Here is a 22,366-nt window from a genome sequence, read left to right on the forward strand (position 1 = left end):
TTAGAGTCCTTAGCATATTAATCATAGTTGTTTACATTCTCGGTCTGATTATTCTAATATTTGTGCCATATCTGAATCTGATTTTAATGCTTGCTCTGTCTCTTCAAACAGTGTGTTTTCTCTTTTAGCATGTCTTGTAATTTGTTGTTGTTGTTGTTGAAAGCTAGACGTGATGTACTAGGTAAAATGAACCGAGATAAATAGACCATTGTGTGAGGTTTTATATTTATCAAGCTAGGAATTAGCTGTGTTTGCTGTTTTCTGTAAGACTCAGAGGCTATAATTTCCTCCAGTCTCGTTTTTGTCTCTCCTGTTGTCTTTTGGTAGCCTAGAGACTTCTTCATTTTTCCTTTTTAAAGATCTTATTTATTTATTGAGAGAGAGCATGAGCAGAGGCAGAGGCAGAGGGAGAAGCAGGTTCCCTGCTGAGCAAGAAACCTAATGCGGGGCTCAATCTCAGGACCCCAGGATCATGACCTGAGCCAAAGGCAGACACTTAACTGACTGAGCCACCCAGGTGCCTCTGGAGACTTCTTCTTAAGTAAAGTCTATAATAGGCAATTCTTATACTTGTAATCCTCTGTTATTATACAGGGACCCTATTGATGTAGTGGCAGGTGTGAAGGAGGCATTCTACAGACGTACACTTACATCTCAGTCCTGGTGAGCTTGTGCCCCTAGAGTGTGATCTTCACAAGCACTTTTCCATGATTCCCACATTAGGTGAGAGAGAAAAGATGGAATGCACTGGAGGTGGCTATTTCCCTTCCCTCAAGTCAGTTAGGTTCTGAAAAAAAACTTTCTCCTGGGTGCCTGGGTGGCTCAGTTGGTTAAGCGACTGCCTTCGGCTCAGGTCATGATCCTGGAGTCCTGGGATCGAGTCCCACATCGGGCTCCTTGCTCAGCGGGGAGTCTGCTTCTCCCTCTGACCCTATCCCCTCTCATGTGTTCGCTCTCTCTCTCATTCTCTCTCAAATAAATAAATAAAATCTTTAAAAAAAAAAAAAAAACTTTCTCCTAAGGGCAGGTCTTGTAAGAACAGAATACTCTTGTCATATTTATTTATTTTTTTTATTTTTTATTGTTATGTTAATCACCATACATTACATCATTAGTTTTTGATGTAGTGTTCCATGATTCATTGTTTGTGCATAACACCCAGTGCTCCACGCAGAATGTGCCCTTCTTAATACCCATCACCAGGCTAACCCATCCCCCACCCCCCTTCCCTCTAGAACCCCGTTTGTTTTTCAGAGTCCATCGTCTCTCATGGTTCGTCTCCCCCTCCAATTTACTCCCCTTCATTCTTCCCCTCCTGCTTTCTTCTTCTTCTTCTTTTTTTCTTAACATATATTGCATTATTTGTTTCAGAAGTACAGATCTGTGATTCAACAGTCTTGCACAATTCATAGCGCTCACCATAGCACATACCCTCCCCAATGTCTATCACCCAACCACCCCATCCATCCCTCCCACCCCCCACCACTCCAGCAACCCTCAGTTTGTTTCCTGAGATTAAGAATTCCTCATATCAGTGAGGTCATATAATACATGTCTTTCTCTGATTGACTTATTTCACTCAGCACAACACCCTCCATTTCCATCCACGTCGTTGCAAATGGCAAGATCTCATTCCTTTTGATGGCGGCATAATATTCCATTGTGTATATATACCACATCTTCTTTATCCATTCATCTGTCAATGAACATCTTGGCTCTTTCCACAGTTTGGCTATTGTGGACATTGCTGCTATAAACATTGGGGTGCACGTACCCTTCGGATCCCTACATTTGTATCTTTGTGGTGAATAAACAGTAGTGCAATTGCTGGATCGTATGGTAGCTTTATTTTCAACTTTTGAGGAACCTCCATACTGTTTTCCAGAGGGTTGCACCAGCTTGCATTCCCACCAACAGTGTAGGAGTGTTCCCCTTTCTCCGCAACCCTGCCAACATCTGTCGTTTCTTGACTTGTTAATTTTAGCCATTCTGACTGGTGTGAGGTGGTATATCATTGAGGTTTTGATTTGGATTTCCCTGATGCCCAGTGATGTTGAGCACTTTTTCATGTGTCTGTTGGCCATGTGGATGTCTTCTTTGGAAAAATGTCTGTTCATGTCTTCTGCCCATTTCTTGTTTGGATTATTTGTTCTTTGGGTGTTCAGTTTGATCAGTTCTTTATAGATTTTGAATACTAGCCCTTTATCTGATATACCATTTGCAAATATTTTCTGCCATTCTGTCGGTTGTCTTTTGGTTTTGTGGACTGTTTCTTTTCCTGTGCAAAAGCTTTTTATCTTGATGAAACCCAATAGTTCACTTTTGCACTTGCTTCCCTTGCCTTTGGCGATGTTTCTAGGAAGAAGTTGCTGCGGCTGAGGTCGAAGAGGTTGCTGCCTGTGTTCTCTGTTAGGATTTCGAAGGACTCTTGTCTCACATTGAGGTTTCCCAATGACTTGGAGTCTATTTTTTGTGTGTGGTGTAAGGAAATGGTCCAGTTTCATTCTTCTGCATGTGGCTGTCCAATTTTCCGAACACCATTTGTTGAAGAGACTGTCTTTTTTCAATTGGACATTCTTTCCTGCTTTGTCGAAGATAAGTTGACCATAGAGTTGAGGGTCCATTTCTGGGCTCTCGATTCTGTTCCATTGATCTATGGGTCTGTTTTTGTGCCAGTACCATCCTGTCCTGATGATGACAACTTTGTAATAGAGCTGGAAGTCTGGAATTGTGATGCTGCCAGCTTTGCTTTTCTTTTTCAACATTCTTCTGGCTATTCGGGGTCTCTTCTTGTTCCATAGAAATTTTAGGATTATTTGTTCAATTTCTATGAAAAAAGTGGTTGGTATTTTGATGGGGATTGCATTGAATGTGTACATTGCTCTAGGTAGCGTTGACATCTTCACAATATTTGTTCTTCCAATCCATGAGCACGGAACGTTTTTCCATTTCTTTGTGTCTTCTTCAATTTCTTTCATGAGTATTTTATTGTTTTCTGAGTACAGATCCTTTGCCTCTTTGGTTAGATTCATTCCTAGGTATCTTAACATTTTGGGTGCAATTGTAAATGGGATCGACTCCTTGATTTGTCTCTCTTCTGTCTTGTTGTTGGTGTATAGGAATGCCACTGATTTCTGTGCATTTATTTATATCCTGCCACTTTACTGAATTGCTGTATGAGTTCTAGCAGTTTTGGGGTGGAGTCTTTTGGGTTTTCCACCTACAGTATCAAATCATCTGCAAAGAGTGAGAGTTTGACTTCCTCTTTGCCGATTTGGATGCCTTTGATTTCTTTTTGTTGTCTGATTGCGGTGGCTAGGAGTTCTAATACTATATTGAATAGCAGTGGTGAGAGTGGACATCCCTGCCACGTTCCTGACCTTAGGGGAAAAGCTCTCAGCTTTTCCCCATTGAGAATGATATTCGCTGTAGGTTTTTCATAGATGGCTTTTATGATATTGAGGTATGTACCCTCTATCCCTATACTGTGAAGAGTTTTGATCAAGAAAGGATGCTGTACTTTGTCCAAAGCTTTTTCTGCATCTATTGAGAGGATCATATGATTCTTGTTCTTTCTTTTGTTAATGTGTTGTATCACGTTGATTGATTTGTAGATGTTGAACCATCCTTGCAGCCCAAGGATAAATCCCACTTGGTCGTGGTGAATAATCCTTTTAATGTACTGTTGGATCCTATTGGCTAGTATTTTGGTGAGAATTTTTGCATCCATTTTCATCAATGATATTCGTCCCTAATTCTCCTTTTTGATCGGGTCTTGGTCTGGTTTTGGGATCAAGGTAATGCTGGCCTCATAAAATGAGTTTGGAAGTTTTCCTTCCATTTCTATTTTTGGAACAGTTTCAGGAGAATAGGTATTAATTCTTCTTTAAATGTCTGATAGAATTCCCCTGGGAAGCCATCTGGCCCTGGGCTTTTGTTTCTTGGGAGATTTTTGATGACTGCTTCAATTTCCTTAGTGGCTATCGGTCTGTTCAGGTTTTCTATTTCTTCCTGGTTCAGTTTTGGTATTTGATACATCTCCAGGAATGCACCCATTTCTTCTAGGTTATCTAATTTGCTGGCATAGAGTTGCTCATAATATGTTCTTATAATTGTTTGTATGTCTTTGGTGTTGGGTGTGATCTCTTGTCTTTCATTTATGATTTTGTTGATTTGGGTCATTTCTCTTTTCTTTTTGGTAAGTCTGGCCAGGGGTTTATCAATCTTGTTAATTCTTTCAAAGAACCAGCTCCTAGTTTCGTTGATCTGTTCTACTGTTCTTTTGGTTTCTAGTTCATTGATTTCTGCTCTGATATTTATTATTTCTCTCCTCCTGCTGGGTTTAGGCTTCATTTGCTGTTTTTTCTCTCTCTCCTTTAGGTGTAATGTTAGGTTGTGCATTTGAGACCTTTCTTGTTTCTTGAGAAAGGCTTGTATTGCTATATACTTTCCTCTCAGGACTGCCTTTGCTGTATCCCAGAGATTTTGAACAGTTGTGTTTTCATTTTCATTGGTTTCCATGAATTTTTTTAATTCTTCTTTAATTTCCTGGTTGACCCATTCATTCTTTAGTAGGATGCTCTTTAGCCTCCATGTATTTGAGTTCTTTCCAACTTTCCTCTTGTGATTGAGTTCTAGTTTCAAAGCTAGATTGTGGTCTGAAATATGCAGGGAATAATCCCAATTTTTTGGTACCGCTTAAGACCTAATTTGTGACCTAGGATGGGATTAATTCTGGAGAATGTTCCATGGGCACTAGAGAAGAATGTGTATTCTGTGGCTTTGGGATGGAATGTTCTGAATATGTCTGTGAAGTCCATTTGGTCCAGTGTGTCATTTAAAGTCTTTATTTCCTTGTTGATCTTTTGCTTAGATGATCTGTCCATTTCAGTCAGGGGGGTGTTAAAGTCCCCCACTATTATTGTATTGTTGTCAATGTGTTTCTTTGCTTTTGTTATTAATTGCCTTATATAATTGGCTGCTCCCATGTTAGGGGCATAGATATTTACAATTGTTAGATCATCTTGTTGGATAAACCCTTTAAGTAGGATACAGTGTCCTTCCTCATCTCTTATTATAGTCTTTGGTTTAAAATCTAATTTGTCTGATATAAGGATTGCCACCCCAGCTTTCTTTTGGTGTCCATTAGCATGGTAAATGGTTTTCCACCCCCTCACTTTCAATCTGGGGGTATCTTTGGGTCTAAAATGAGTCTCTTGCAGACAGCATATCCATGGGTCTTGTTTTTTAATCCAATCAGATAGCCTGTGTCTTTTATTGGGGCATTGAGACCATTTAGATTCAGGGTAACTATCAAAAGGTATGAATTTAGTGCCATTGTATTGCCTGTAAGGTGACTGTTACTGGATATTGTCTGTGTTCCTTTCTGATCTATGCTGCTTTTAGGCTCTATCTTTTCTTAGAGGACCCCTTTCAATATTTCTTGGAGGGCTGGTTTTGTGTTTGCAAATTCCTTTAGTTTTTGTTTGTCCTGGCAGCTTTTTATCTCTCCTTCTATTTTCAATGACAACCTAGCTGGATATAGTATTCTTGGCTGCATATTTTTCTCATTTAGTGCTCTGAAGATATCATGCCAGTCCTTTCTGGCCTGCCAGGTCTCTGTGGATAGGTCTGTTGCCAATCTAATATTTCTACCATTGTAGGTTACATATCTCTTCTCCCGAGCTGCTTTCAGGATTTTCTCTTTGTCTCTGAGACTCGTAAATTTTACTATTAGATGTCAGGGTGTTGATGTATTATTATTGATTTTGAGAGGGGTTCTCTGTGCCTCCTGGATTTTGATGCCTGTTTCCTTCCTCACATTAAGGAAGTTCTCTGCTATTATTTGCTCCAATATACCTTCTGCCCCTCTCTCTGTTTCTTCCTCTTCTGGGATCCCAATTATTCTAATGTTGTTTCGTCTTATCATATCGCTTATCTCTTGAATTCTGCCCTCGTGATCCTGTAGTTGTTTCTCTCTCTTTTTCTCAGTTTCTTTATTTTCCATCATTTGGTCTTCTATATCGCTGATTCTCTCTTCTGCCTCATTTATCCTAGCAGTTAGTGCCCCCATTTTTGACTGCACCTCATCAATAGCCTTTTTGATTTCGACTTGCTTAGATTTCAGTTCTTTTATTTCTCCAGAAAGCGTTTCTCTACTAACTTCCATGCTTTTTTCAAGCCCAGCTAGTATCTTTAAAGTCATGATTCTGAACTCTAGGTCCGACATCTTACTAATGTCCGTATTGAGTAGGTCCCTGGCTGAGGGTACTACCTCTTTTTCTTTTTGCTGAGGTGATTTTTTCGTCTTGTCATTTTGTCCAGAGGAGAATAGATGAATGAGAGAACAAAATGCTAACAGGTTAACAACATCCCCAGCAAATATACTCTATACAAATCAGAAAAGACCTGAAACCAGGGGAAAAGAAAGGGAAAGAAAGAAAAAAGAAAGAGAAAAAAATAAAAACAACAACAGAACAATACAAAAAAAGCAGAATATGATCAAATATGATCAGGCTAGTGCATAGATCAGTGCCACACACTAGATTTTGGGCGTATTTTGGTCTGTTAGAAAAAAGTGCCTCCTAAAATTTTAAAGGAAGAAAGACTTATATATGTACAAAATAAGGGTTGATACAATGAAGGGATGGAAGATGATTGTAAAGATGAAAATTATAAAAGATTTTATAAAAGGAATTGATAAGATAAGTTGTTGAAAAAAGAGAGAAGATTTTAAAAAAAAAGAAAAAAGGGAGAGAATGTGATCAGGCAGGTGACTAGAACAAAGCCATACACTAGTGATTTAGGGTATATTTTGATCTGTTAGAAGAAACTGTATCTCAAAATTTTAAAGAGAGAACAACTTATATATATATGCCAAAAATAAGGGTAACTACTATGAAGGGATAAAATATGACTCTAAAAATGAAAAATAAAAAATGGTTTTTTTTTTTAAAGGGATTGATAAGATGTTGGTTGAAAAAGGGAAAAAGAAAAATTAAAAAAAAAACAGTTAAAAAATTAAGTTTGATGAACTAATGAATCATGGTAAAAAAAAGCCATGAATTCTATGTGCAGTATTCCCCTAGCGCTGGAGTTCTCCCGTTCTCCTTGATCTGTAAACTTGGTCTTGGCTTGCTGGCTGTTCGTGCTGATCTTCTGGGGGAGGGGCCTGTTGCGGTGGTTTCCAAATGTCTTTGCCTGAGGCTGAATTGCCCCGCCCTTGTCGTTCTGGGCTAAGCAATCTGCTCGGGTTTGCTCTCCGGAGCTTTTGTTCCCTGCAAGCTCTGGTACAGCTTTGGAGGACCAGGGCAAAAATGGTGGCCTCCCCATCTCCACCCGGAGGAGCTGAGAACTCGGGGCCCCGCTCCTCAGTGCGCTGCCAGAGAAAAGCAGTCACTCCCGTCTCCCTGGTCTCCGGCCACACTCCGTGCTCACCCAGCCTGTGACCGAGCATTTATATCTCTGGCACCCGACCCCGTGTGGAGACTCCAAACCCAGCAGATCCCTGCGGTGCGTTCCCGCGCCGCTCCTCCCGGGGAGAAAGGGGAGTCTCCCCGGATCTGCCGCTTGTTGGGTCCCTGCTGCAGGAGCAGTGGCCTGACTGGGCCACGGATCACGGTTTATGGCAACCCCGAGCTGAGAGCCCGCGCCTGGGCTCCGTCTCTGCAGCCAGCTTCCCCGCTCCAATACCTGGGAGCTCTGCTGCACTCAGGCACCCCCGGTCTTTCTGTGACCCTAAGGGTCCTGAGACCACACTGTCCCGCGAGGGTTCCACCCCCCGCTTAGCCACTGGAGTGACATCCCTCAGCAGAGCCGACTTCTAAAAGTTCCGATTTTGTGCTCCGCGGCTCTAGCACTTGCCAGAAGCGGCCGACGGAGGCCCCCTCCCCTGCTGTCTATCCTGTCGAATATTGCCTCAGATTCACTTCTCCGCACGTCCTACCTTCCAGTAAGTGGTCGGTTCTCTGTTCAGAGAGTTGTTGCTACTCTCCTCTTTGATCTCCTGTTGAGTTCGTAGGTGTTCAGAATGGTTTGATCCCTATTCAGCTGAATTCCTGAGAGCAGACGAAATCTAGGTCTCCTACTCCTCTGCCATCTTGCTCCGCCCCTTAAAATATATTTTATTCCCCTGAGACCCAGAGTTTCTCTGGTAGCACCTTAGCTCAGAAAACTAAAAACCAGGCACATTGGATGGTAAAATTTTAATGAAGTCTGTAGTTCAGTTAATAGAATGGTGTCAAATTTCTGGCTTTGATAATTGTACAATTATCAATAACTGGGAAAAGCTGGGTGAAGGATTTATGGGAATTCTCTATACAATCTTTGCAACTTTTCTGTAAGTCTAATTCTTCTAAAATAAAAAGTAAAAGAATGAAAATATTCAAGGGGCGCCTGGGTGCCTCAGTCAGTTAAGTGGCTGCCTTCGGCTCAGGTCATGATCCCAGGGTCCCGGGATCGAGCCCTGCATTGGGCTCCATGCTCGGCGGGAAGCCTGCTTCTCCCTCTCCCACTCCCCCTGCTTGTGTTCCCTCTCTCCCTGTCTCTCTCTCTGTCAAATAAAAAAAAAAATCTTAAAGAAAAAAAGAATGAAAATATTGTTTTTCTTCCCAAAGTTGTTACCTCTGCCAAGTGTCCGGTCTCACTGAGAGATGCCATCCTTCTCCCAGCCTCGGAGCTAGGACCTCAAATGTGTCCCAAACTCCTTTCCTCACTGCCTCCCAGTCCCGTCTGTTCTGCCCCAGAAATGCCCATCATTCCCGCCCTCCTCTCTACACAGCCAGGCTCAGGCTCAGGCTCAGTCTTGCATCACTACACAAAATCCTCCACACCCTTGCAATGATAACAACCCTGTTCCCCAACCCCCTACTGCTGCTGGAATTCTCTTTCTTAAACGTTGACCATATTCTTTCTCTTTCTACCCTACACCTGTCTTCAAAGCATTGCACCCCTTGAGGCCCGGATGTCTGTCCCCCTTCATTTTCTAGCCACTTCTGTCAGGCAGCCTGCCTTCCAGTGGCCTCTGACCCCTTTGCCCCATGCCCTATCTGGTTTGCCTCAGGCTTCAGTCTAAAGCTGCCTCTTCCCTACTGCTTTCCTCAAATCCATCCACCTCCTGGAAGTATCTACTGCTCTCCACTTTACAATGCATCTACATGCAGATGTATCCTTTTATTGTAGCAACACTGGGAGGATGTTAGTGTCTTGATGCTCATGCCTCCCTCAGCATTATGTTCAAAGAACACAGCCCAGTTTTGGGTATATAATAGATTTGCAAAGTGCTGCTTTTGCATTGAACATGTGCCAAGGCTTCATTCCCACCTTGCTTATTCATACTTCAAAAGCCATGGAACTTCATATGAGCCTGAAACAAGCCATTTTCTACCCAATGAAGCAACTCTACTATTCACTTCCTCTCATCCCTCCATCAGCCAACAGAAAATGACCAAGAATATCAAATTGTAATCTACTTAAATGTTCTTTACTTCAGAAAAGGACTCAATTCAATAGAACTTCAAGTTATGTTTGGCTTCCTTAACAACACTGGAATCAGTTCAGTTTGCATTGGCAGGCTGGAAGGAATGTGCACCTCAGTGCAGCCCAGATCACCCTGCTCAGCAGCCTGTGCAGAACTCGTCTAGGAAAGAGTGCAGAGGAAATGAACTTCCCAAAGCAGCTGATGTAGCCCTGTGGGAATTGGCATCCCCAGGACTCACAGCACGATTCAGGAGGCCGGAAGGTGAGTCCTATCACCTTTTCAGCTCATCACAGCTGTGCCTTAGATTTTTAGTCTCCCTGGCCTCTAGGGAGACTGTGAGCTTGAGGACACCACTTCTGATCCTCTATAATCCTCTGTTACTAATATTGTCCTTTACTATCTTTAGTAGGTAACCGGAAAAACAAAAGAACACTTGTCTTCAGCCCTATGCACACAACACTGGTACCCACATGTTCATGCGTGCATAGACGGCAGCCTTTCTCCAAGCAGCTTTACAGAGTTCCTCAGCTATTAGATTTGACACAAAATGTCTTTGTTTTACACTCCTTCTCCAGAGAAGGGTTGTTGTGTAGGATGATTGCCTAGGATGATTGTTCTAGGATGATTGTTCTGTCTAGGCTGATCCCACACAACTTTCTGGGATCTGCTCTGGCCATTCTTGACTCTTTGTCAACACTTGGGAGAGTGCTCAACAGGAACAAATTCGGGACTGAAAGTACCAGATGTAGCTCACTGAAGAGCTTCAGCACTGTTTCCGAGGCTGCAGTGAAGCTCACATTAAGGGCAAGAGAGCAGACACCCCCTAGATTCACCTGGACAGGGTAGTGGCTGTGGCTTTGGTACATTTTAACAGAGAAGGGGTTCCAGCCAAAAGGAAGAAGCTGTGAGCACACAGGAAAGTACATGGAGCATAAAGGAGAGCAAGTTGGAGTAAGGAGCAATGGGCAGTTGGAGAGGTAGCCAGCCTCCACTGCTGGACACATATACATACAAGGCCCTCCCAGAAGGCCTGGGAAACACAGCCTCAAAGACTTGTTTTTCTATAATCCTGGGCTCACTTGAAACCTTCTCATTTCCAGTGGCTGTACTGGCAGAGAACTTTCTTTGTTGGTAGATGTGAGTATAGTTTCCTGGACATGGATGGTCATGCATGTGTCCTCTGGGGAGAGTCACAAGCCACAAGGTGCAGTGACCAAGCTCCCTCTGGAAGTCTAGCATCAGGTAAGGTGGACCTGACAACATGTTTGCCTGTCTTGGGCTCCAGGATGGGGGCACATGTCAGTATTGGTGATTTGGTTGATTTGCACACCTGGGTCTGCAATCCCTTAAGTGAACTCTCGAGTATCTTTTCTGAACACTGTAAATTGCCTGGATTGGCACACTTGGATTCCAAGCCAGCTACAGTTATTGCTGCAGAAAAGAGAGGTCTCCAGGAAGAGTGCATATTTCGAAAGCTGCCTCCATTTCATGGGCTGTTTGCAGGTGATGCTTTCAGGGTCCAATTTCATCTCTGACATGCTGATGTGCTACCCTTCAAAGACCTTTCTGAGCAGACAGCCAGAAAATGCCTCACTGTACCCACTGACTTCATTCAATTTCCTGCCTTTTCTCAGCTAACCCTCAGCCTGTAATTTCTTAATGACTTTTCTAGGGCTATTCGGCTGATCACTAAAACCATAGCCAGCCAAGATCCCCTGCGTGTCTGTAGCCGGGATTTTGTCAGCATTTCTTCCCTTATTATGAAGCCGCATCATTGTGTCCTTGGGCAGCCAGCATTTCTCTGAGGTGAGCATTCTTTAACCAGGAATAGGGTTTGGTGGGGACCCCAAAAAACAGTCCATAGATTGGACATCCAACCCTGAAGAGACCCAGAGCTTTCCTGTTCCTTCCATAATACTTCAGGAGGCAAGGCCTGACTCTGGATCATCTTTATTCCCCTCTCAATTATAACCCAACAGAACAGCTTGGAAGGGATCCACTAAACCAAGGCATATCTAGATTTTCAAATATATCTCCTCCATAGGTTTATACTTTTGATACCCCCGACACATCTCTTCCTTAATCCTTCCTATGTAATATGACCTGGCATGGTGCTAAGTGAATGTTTCCCAAATATATCCATTAATATCAAACTATGAAATTGTACAAGTGGCTTAATATTGCACTCTGTTTGTATGGCAATATTTCCAGATTAATGAGATTATGAGCCTTAGGCTGACATACTACAATCTAATGGTAGCCTTTAGGACAAGCTGTGAAAAAGTTCCCTCGCTGCTCTCATCCATAGGTAGAAGATGTCTCAGATAAGAAGACATGGGACCAGCTTTATGAATTCAAGATGAATCAGGCAATGGAAGAGCCAGCTAGACATCTGAGCTCTGCAGGACTCCCTGTCCCTGCATGCTGAGAGCCTCAGCTACCCTTCCCTCTCTCTCTCTCTTTCCCTGACCAATCAAGAACCAGGTTTTAAGGAGACTTAACATTACCATCTGCTTTCCACTCCTGCTTCACACCTGCCTCATCTTCTGCTGGTCCAGTGCAATGGCCCAGCAGCAGGTCTCCATGTCCATGGTGATTACCTATAATCTTTGCCCATTTGCATATAGATTGGTGAGCATATGACATAAAATCAATCAGGCTACCTAAAGACTTAAACCCTTTCATGATCTGAGCTTCTACCAAGTTCTCCAGGATCTGGGTCCTATCCATCTTTTCTAATCTTGCCTGCACTCATTCCCTAAATTATTGCCTTATAAAACCAATCCTACATTGCCATATAAAATATACAGCCTGTCTCACCTCCATACTTTGCCACATGCTTTTCCTGTTGCCTAGAAAGAAAAAGCTTCCTTGTTTATTTATAAGTCCTTAACCCCAATCAAAATTCAGATCAAGATTATTACCTCCATGAACTATCTAGAAGAAGCAAAATACTTCTTTGCATCCATGATGCACTGAAACTTCTGCACTGAATCTGCCACCCGCTCAGCATAGACTCTTGGGGGCATGGCAGATTTGCATGTTGGTCTCCCCAAATACCATTCAGACACCAGTATCAGACACATTTTAAAGTAACTAGTTAAATTCCAAGGTCACATCACTGTCTGGCACATAGCAGGAACTAAAACAAAACAAAACAAAACAATGGTGTTATTCATCTCACTCTCACTTATAGGAGTGTGCTGAACTATAAATTAGATAATTGCTCCTCAGTGCAAGTAAAGATTAAGGAATACCCCAGACTAGTATAGCAAAGAGTGTGAAAGAGCAATCAAACCATTCAGACTACCAAGGAACTCTCCAAAGACCCAATCTGTCCTCTTAGCCTCAGATACAGATCACAGGACTGAAAGTCCCTGTCCTCACATGTGTCACCATGAGTACAGGTATACTTCACTTTATTGTGTTTCAATGTATTGCACTTCGCAGATATTGTGTTTTTTACAAATTGAAGCTTCAAGACTTCAGTGGAGGAAGTAACTACAGATGTGGTAGAAATACCAAAAGAACTAGAATTAGAAATTGTAATATAATGACTTATAATATAATGACTGTGGTTTTCATCCACAGTTTCTGAAAATGCTTCAGAGCTATAAAAGTGAAATGAGAGTCCTGTTATTAATAAAGGTGACTTTTGGACCCCACCCAAGAGCTGGGGCTGCTTGTCAGGAGGACCAATCATATGATCATAGGATTGGAACTTTCAGTCCTACCACCCAACTTCTGCAAAGGATGAAGGGGCTGGAGGTTGAATCAGTCAACGGCCAATGACTTAGTCATGACTATATAATGAAGCCTCCATAAAAAACCAAGAGGACTGGGTTCAGAAAGATTTGGAGTTGGTGAACACATGGAGATTCAGAGAGAGCAGCACACCTGGAGGGGGCATAGAAGCTCCACACCCTTACCCCATACCTCATGCCATGTAGCTCTTTGTCTGACCGTTAATTTGTATCTTTTATCATATCCTTTAATAAACTAGTAACTGTAAGTAAATGTTTCCCTGAGCCTTGTGAGTTGCTCTAGTAAACTGAAAGAACCCAAGGAGGAGGTCATTGGAACGCCAATCTGTAGCAGGTCAGTTAGAAGCACAAGTAACAGCCTGGGGCTTGGAACTGGCGCATTGTAGGTGGAACAGTCTTGTAGGATTGCGTCCTTAACCTGTGGAATCTGATGCTCTCTCAGGTAGACAGTATCAGAACTGAGTTGAATTCTCGGATACCATGCTGGTGTCTGAGAATTGCTCAGTTTTGTTGGGAGGGGGGTACCCCCCACATTGGAATTGGGTCTGAGGACCCAACAAGAGTTGGTATCAGTAGAGAAGTGGAACCTGAAGATGTGACTGGATTGCTGCAATTCTATGATAAAATTTTAACGGAATAAAATATAATAGATGCTCATCTTATGGATGAGCAAAGAAAATGGTTTCTTGAAAGGGGGGAGTCTGCCTGAAGATTCTCTCCCTCTGCCCCTTCCCTAAGTCTCTCTCATCTTTCAAATAAATAAATAAGTCTTTAAAAAATAGAAGTTTGATTTTTTAACTTGTAGGTCAGGCTCTGAAATTGTGCATTTTTTTTTTAATTTTATTATGTTATGTTAGTCACCATACAATTCATCATTAGTTTTTGATGTGGTGATCCACAATCCATTGTTTTCGTATAATACCCAGTGCTCAAAGACACGATTAATAAAAGATGGTTGGATGGAGAGACTAAGAGAGTGACAACCAGTCTATGATAAGATCCCTGCAGCCAGCCTTCCAGTGCCTACAATTATCTATACTGAGACTCAGCATGTGTGAGGACAGGGACATTCAGTACTGTGATCTGTACTCACGGTGACACGTGAGGATCTGAACCCACAATATCTTTGAGGTATGCCTGCAAAGATCACAGGACTAAAGGTCCCTTTCCTCACATATCTCATCTCTCTCTCTATATATATACACACACACACACACACACACACACATATATATATATGTCACATCTTCTTTATCCATTCATCTATCAATGGACATCTCGGCTCTTTCCATAGTTTGGCTATTGTGGACATTGCTGCTATAAACATTGGGGTGCAGGTGCCCTTTGGATCACTACATTTGTATCTTTGGGGTAAATACCTGGTAGTACAATCACTGGGTCATAAAATCTGTTTCCTGAAATTGTCATTCCCTATGTTTATGGCAATGGGGGATGGTAATAAGAGCACAGTGAGTTCACCCAGAGGCTGCAGGAGGCTGGCATACTTTGGTCCCTTAGGCTAAACCAGATAAGGCAAAGAATGGACATAGCAGCAAAGCGCAATATGAGGTTTCATTTGACATGCATGCCCAAACTCTCCCTTGCTGTTCCATCGGGAATAGCACTGGTCAGAATAGCAAACCCAGATCCCTCAAAAGCCTCTGCTGTCTCCTTTCTTTGATCCTCTGCAATAGCTATTGCTTTCTGAGAAATACCTTCTCCAGGTCAGATCTTCGGGTGCTTTCACTCTTCCAAAAATTCTATAGAATATGGGAATCAACATCCCTTTTGTACTTAGCCACCTTTGTACCTGTCTCTGCTCTACCACCATCAGTTCAGATTTTCAAAGCTCACCAAAGCCACTGGAACCAGCCCCAGTGTGAGTTGCCCAGTTTGTTCCTCCCGACAATTTCCCCAGGAAATGCTAGGCCTGCCCTGGTTTTGCATCTTCTTCCTGCTCCTGTGAGGCTGCAGGACTCACCTTGGAAGTTGTTCTGGTTCCTTCCCTCTGGACAGAAAATCCTGAAATCTTTCATCAAGCGTTCACACTCTGTCACTTGTCCAGGAACAACAAAGTCTTCTCTATCCACCTTTCTCCATACACACTTTTGCTAGTCCAGAAAAACAAACAAAAACAAAACATACAAGTCTCCATCCTTGCCCTCTGGGAGGCACTTTCACAGGCCAAACCAAAGTGCAATGCCTCGAGAGAAATGCGTGCTTCCTGGCCTCTGGGATCCAGAGGGTGGCCAGTAAGGAGCTCTCTGGGGGATGGGGAGAGTGGGGGTGGGGGAGAGAGGGTACAGGGTTTCCAAGAAAAGAAGGCACAGAACGAGCCCTTACAGGGTGAGTGTAAGTTAGTGATGGTGGTGACACATATCCTGTCTCCTTTTCAGTTCTATATCCTTAGAAATGAGATGAAAATGCATATATTAACACCACTAAAAAGAAAAATAACATCATGTCAGGAATTTGAAGGAATCTTTGAAAAGCAAAAATGAGAAAGGACAATAGCACAGCTTCTAGAAAGGCAGGAAGGGCTGTGGAGTCAGGAGAGCAGGGGGTCCTGTAGGTGTGAGCTCCTAGACAACAGCGCCTACATCAGGCTTTCATTTAAACCTGGAGAACTGTCCTGGACAGTTCAGGAGGGCTTGTCTCTGGTTTACTCTCTCAGTTGAAGAGTGGCAGAGAATGCAGTTCACCGAGCCCCTACTTGCCCAGAGGTGGGAAGACTGCACATCTCCAACCACCAGCAGGGAAACAAAGTCCTGATTTTTAAGACATTAAATAAAAATTAAAGCATCCAATAAGCAGAGTTAATTGTTTTGCTCTCTGATAGTCTAAAAGCACAAGAAAACAACAATGGTTTTCTAAATGCTTGTTATACAATTGGGTTTGTGCTAATCTATACATTTTAAAATTCTCCCTGCTTTTAATGAAATCCACCTCTTCTCTTTGCATGGAGGTCAGAGTTACGTGTTTTGAATTTACATCTCCATCTCCACGCAGAAGGCGTCTGAGCAAGCCCTCAGGCAACAGGCAAAGGTTCCTTGTGCAGTTATTGAAGAGGGTGATGCAAGATGGTTTCCCTGGACAGAGAGAACTCTGCCACCTGGTGGCTGCATCAGGAGCCGGTCACACTCAGGCTTCAGACCCAAGCCCTGGGCATTATTTAAGGCAGGAGGGGACTCCCCAGCCCCGGTGCCTGATGCGCTGTCAGGCATTTCCCTCCTCTTGGAGCTCAGTTTTGCTTCTGTTCCAGGGGGCTGGGCCTGCAGACCTGGACTTGCTGCGGCTCTCCACAGGGTCTATGAACTTAACCCTTCCCTGGGGGCTTTCACCAGGACACACGTCCCCCTAGGGAACCAGAGGCCTGTCCAAGCTGATGTCTGGGTCAGCAGACGTGCCCCTGAGGGTGCTAGGGATGAGAGGAGGAGGGATCTGAGATGGGAGCAGGGGTCCCCCCACCAAGGAACCACCAGAATGGGAAAAGGAAGGCAGAGAAGAAGAGTGATTTGAAAGAAAGATTTGTGAGATGAGGAGCATAAGTCACACTGCACTAGGGGCAACACAGAACTGGGGAGTAGGTCTTCTGGCATTTTGGCTTGGATGGCAGTGCCTGCAGGGGTATGGAATCTTCCTGGGAACACGGCTCGATGTGCAGCTTCACGAGGCCCAGCAGACAAGGCTTGTGCCAGCCGCCTAATGGGGGCCCTTCCCTGCTAGGACTCCCCAGAATAATGGGGCGTCTTTGAGGTGGGAGGCTGATCCCTCAAAGAAGCTAACCTAGGGGAGCTCTGAGTAGAAGCTCCTTAACAAGACACTCGGTGGAGGGTGATGCACAGAGCTGTCATGGGGGCCAAGGTCAGGGCATGGCCCTGAACCCTGCCCTGGGCGCGGGTCCCCCACACATGCCTGCAGCCAAGCGGGCAGCTCCTGTTCTTCAGGTGCTTTGAAGTAAATGGCACAATGGAGCTGCTGGGCACTGGGCACACAATGCCAAGTTCGTAGCGCCAGGCTGGGCCCACGACAGTAGGCACATACTCCAGCACACAGGCTAAGAACACACACTGGCAAATACAGCAGGTGTAATCACAGGGCACACAACACCGGACACAAAACACTGGGGACGTATGTCAGGCACACACACTGGGCACAAAACATACACCACACACTTGCAGCCACACGCCAGGCACACAGGATTAGACATACATACCAACCATGTACCGTCAAACAGTGCTAAGAACACAACACCGGCACACAACTCGGGGCACACAAAGTCAGGCACACAATGACTGCCAACAAACCAGGAATACACACTTGCGCACCCACTGGGGACACATCTCATACTTGTACCAGGAAGAGAAGCTGACACATACTCCAGAGATACAACACCAGCACACAACACCAGGCACACAGCAAGAGAATGTGCTAGGAACACACACCAAAGCACAATGCTAAGTATACTCTGCGGAACACAAAACACTAAGCACACGACAGTGATGCACGGTAGTGGGCACCCACCTGGGGCCACACAGCCTGGCACACGCTCTGGGAGAATAATGCCAGACACACATGCTGGAAACACAAACAGGGCACACGATGCCATGCCCACACACTAGGCACACAATCCCAGGCACCTGCCAGGCCTACACACTGGGAACACACTAGGTGCACAGCGTTGAGCACTTGTGCAGGGAACATAATGCTAAGGACACATATTCAAGCGCAGATACCAGTGCCCAGTAGCACGCATAGAATGCCAGGTGCACAATGCCAGACGCGCTCTAGGAACACAGTGCTGGGCACACAACGGTGGCAGACAAAATGGACATACACTATCTGGCACATGACCATGCACAAAACCCCAGGCAAACAATGCAAGGCACACCCACCAGACACATCCTGGGAGACACACCAGACCAGGCCCAGTCTCTGAGAACACAACACTGAGCTCACAAGGCTGAGCTGTGTGCCAGTCACGTAATGCCAGGCACATCCTGCAAAAACAAAATTCTGGGAACACAGAGTCAGGCACATGATGCTAAGCACACTCTCCTGGAACACAGTTCTGGGTCCAAATCCCTGGAGCACCATGCCAGACATGCGAGGCAATGCTGGGCACATGCTGTGGGATGTATAATTCTGGGAACACATACCAAGCCCACCAAACTGGGCCTGCAAAACCGGACAGACAATACCAGGCGCAGACACAACACAGGACACACAATACTGGCACACAGGCCAGGAACAAAACACTGAGCACATAAGTCAGGCATACACACTGGACACACAATGGCAGATGCACAATACTGAGCACACAATGCTGGACACCCAAAGCCAGGCACAGAGTGCTAGGTACACATTCCAGGCACGCAAAACCAAGCAAATATTGCTGGGCATATAGACCTGAGCAAACACCACCAGGCACAAAGTGCTGGGTACACAAAGCCAGACTGCATGCCAGGCACATGGTAGGAACATGCCAGACACAGATGCTGGGAACACAAGGGTGGGCACACCAAGTCAACACACCGAGCTGGCTTTGAGGAATGAGGTTTGAGTTGGAAGACTCCTTAACCACCTGCTCCAGATTGGCCATGCTCTTGTTCCGCTCTGGCCCAGTGGTCAGCCTTGCCCCAGGCGGGGGGTTAGTGTGGTTTGTTACTGCTGCAAAGCCTAGACCACTCTGGCTGGTATCCTTTGTGTGGATGGATGAGAGTTTAAGTCATCGGTGTCCTGTGATGCACTTTTGAGCCATTCTGCATCCTTTGCTATAACAAATAATTCTGCAATATGTGGCATGTCTATACCTTATTTGGGTTTTTTGTTGTTGTTGCTGTTGTTTTTTGTTTTGTTTTGTTTTGTTTTGCCAGAGTATTTTTGGAATAGTTTCCTAGAGTACAGATCAAAGGGCAAAAAGCACATGTGATTTTGCTAGATATTGCCAATTATCGCCTTAGGGTATGCCACTTTGCATTTCCACCAGCAGTGTCAGTGCCTAATAAAATGGCTGTAGCGGGGTAGGTCAGGGGAAGAATCAGAGATGGGTCCTTGGACCTTAATGACATTTGGTGAATGCGCTCTTCTCTGAACTCAAAGCCCAGAAAGCAGGAAACCATCTGCCTTCTGACCTCCCTGCCTCCACCCTTCCCAATCCCCGCCTTCTGGCCCCTGACTCTGAGGTGCTTTAACAGGAGTAGTTTGAATCTTTCGCCATTAGGTGGTGCCACAAAGCAACCATTTAAGCGATCTAAGTGCCTTTGACCTTCCTCTCCAGATGAGATTTCTTACTGAAGGTCCAGAGATTTAGCCCACAGGAAAATCGTAGCTCCAGACTCTGCCAAGTGCGGCAATGCCTTCAAGCAGATCTGAATGATTTTCATGCAATTCTTTGCTTTTCCTGATAGAAAAAAATCATAACACACAGACTCTAAAGCAGAGAATGATTTGCCCTTCAGGACAAAGTGACTTTGCCCCCTGCTGGGCACCCTTGTAAGGGAGAGCTAGTGCTTGGCAAATGTTTGCAGAGTCCCTGGACAAATGAGTGAAAACCGTTAGAGACATCACTTCTTCAGCCACACCCCCCAGCAGCTGCCTCTTTGCAGCAGTGTGAGCCCTCCCTCGGCCCACAGGGTTGGAGGGCAGGAAGCCCAGGCTTGCTGTGCTCTGGGGCAGGCCCTGTACCTCTCCATTCCCAGCATCAAAGCCATAATTATGGGATCTCTGTGCTCCCCTCAGCTCTAGCGGCATCAGCAGGGACCCTCAGTGAGTCATTGGGGGACCCTCTGCAGGTAACTTCAGTGGCACTTGGGGAGCAGGAAAGCCAGAGACACCTGGGAAGCAAAAGCTGGAAGGCAGGACCTGGGTTTCAGAAGACTCTTCACAGAGCTCTGGCAACGAGTTGGCCTGCCAGGACTTCTCTTCCTAAAGGCCCAGGTCACACACCATTTGTAGGAGGGATTTCAGTCTGCATGTGCTGCTCAATTCTCCCAAAATGAAGGACCAGAAGAAGTCCTGCCAGGCTTTGTTCCAGCCCTAAACCTCCTCCCAGGCCAGGGGATCGGGGTCTCTAGAATTGCTCAGGTATTAAGGATATTGGCCCAAAAAACCTTACAGGGGGCATTGCAGACTTCAGACTCCAGGAATTGTCTGGTAACTCTGGGTTTGGCTTTTACCATCTATCCTTCCAAACTGCACAGCCCTGGAGCAGAAAGCAGCTACCAAAAGCAGATGCTCACTGAGCCAGAGAACTGGGCAGCACCAGACTTCAGCCTGTGGCCTGTGGGCCTCAGCTTCTTCATCTGTGAAATGATAAAAGCAATTTCCCAAACAACGAGAAAGTTCCTGGCTTGGCACAGGTGCTGAGCAAAGGTGCTTTTTACTCCTCCATGCCCTAGCAAACAGACCCAAGGCAGACAGTGCACCAGAACTGAGCCTTTCTGGGAGCATTTGGTTTCCTCTTTCGTTCTTCCTTTGAGAGTTTAAGTGATCTGCTCATCCTGACTTTCAGGTGGACTTACAGCAGGTAGAGGCCATGCCAGGACCCTTCTTCTTCTCACTGTGTGGGAACGCCTGGAAAGCCAGTGAAGCCTATGGGTCACCTCTGGCTCTGACCAAGTAATAATGCTGTGCTTTCCTTCAAGTGGACAGTGGATAAATATCCTAAACCATTGTTTTCAGACTTGGAGCCACAGACAATGCAAGCCTGACCCCTGAGAACAAATGAACCAAGGAGGTGAGCAGAGAGTAGATCCCCAGCAGGGCATGGAGGTGGCCAGGCTGCAGAGACACAGATGGGACAGGGGCAGGAGAGGAGAGAGGTGCACATGGGGACCATGCCTGGGTCATGGACTAAGTGAATTGACACCTGCTTGGCAGAGAGCAAGTGTGTGAGGCTGTTTCCATCATGAAGACACAACCTCAACCACCCACAGGGAGGGTGTGTTGACCCACTAGAGCCCTGCCTGCCTTCATTACAGTCTCCAGCCCAGCCAAATCTTTGATGATTCAAAGAAGGGCACAGGGCTTTGAGAGCCCATCACCTTGCTTGATCTACTTCCATAAAGCATTTTAAATTCACAAAATAATGTTCTTTCTGAGCATCTACTATGCCCCAGACCCCGGAAGCTATTATATAATTTAATTTGTGTCCTTTATAACAGTTCTGTTGTATAGATAGTGCCTTCTTTACCTTTCTAAAAAATTTACCCAACACTTATATGGCATTGTGATTTGTAATTAGAAGTATAAATTTGCTTTTCATCCCTGATTCTGGAACAGGGCTCCTAAAATCCTTGGAATTTCCCTAAGTGATAAGAATGATAAATGTGTCTATTCATAACAAACCCATTGCAATCACACTTGAGTTTATATGAATGAGGTGACTCTTGGAAAGCACCTCAGGATGGGGCTGGTTTCAGGGGAACCAACCATGAATAAACGATTGGAACTTTCAGCCTCACCCCAACCCCAAACTCTGGGGAGGAAGGGCTGGGGTTGAATAGATCACCAATGGCCAATAATTTAATCAATTGTGTCTATGTAATGAAGCCTCCATAAAAACCCAAAAAGGCAGAATCCAGGAACTTCCAGGTTGAAGATTCTGGGAAAGTTACTGACACTGAGGAGGCATGGAAGCTCCTCACTTTCCCACATACCTTGCCCTATGCATCTGTTCCACCTGGCTATTCCTGAATCATATCCTTTTACAATAAGCTCATTATCTAGTAAGTGAAATGTTTCTCAGAATTCTGTGAGCCACTCTAGCAAATTACTCAAACCCAGAGATGGGAACCTCCAGTCTACAGCACACGTGACAATCTGGACTTATAATTGGTGTCTGAGGTGGGACTGAGCCCTTAACCTGTGGGATCTGTCTCCAAGTAGATGGTGAGTTGAATTGTAGGACACCCAACTGGTGTTGGAGACTTGCTTGGTGGTGTGGGGAGAAAAAAAAACACTCATCAAAACTGGCATCACATAGTTAACATGAATTCATTTCTTGGAGAAAAAAAAACGAAAGAAAACAGAAATAATATAGAACACAAAATTAAAGTGACCTTACCCAGGCTCCATGCCCAATCTTGCTTCTGTCCCTGAGTGTGCACAGGTAAGAGGAAGA

The sequence above is a fragment of the Zalophus californianus genome, chromosome 6, assembly GCF_009762305.2.
Source record: "Zalophus californianus isolate mZalCal1 chromosome 6, mZalCal1.pri.v2, whole genome shotgun sequence".
Lineage (NCBI taxonomy): Eukaryota > Metazoa > Chordata > Mammalia > Carnivora > Otariidae > Zalophus > Zalophus californianus.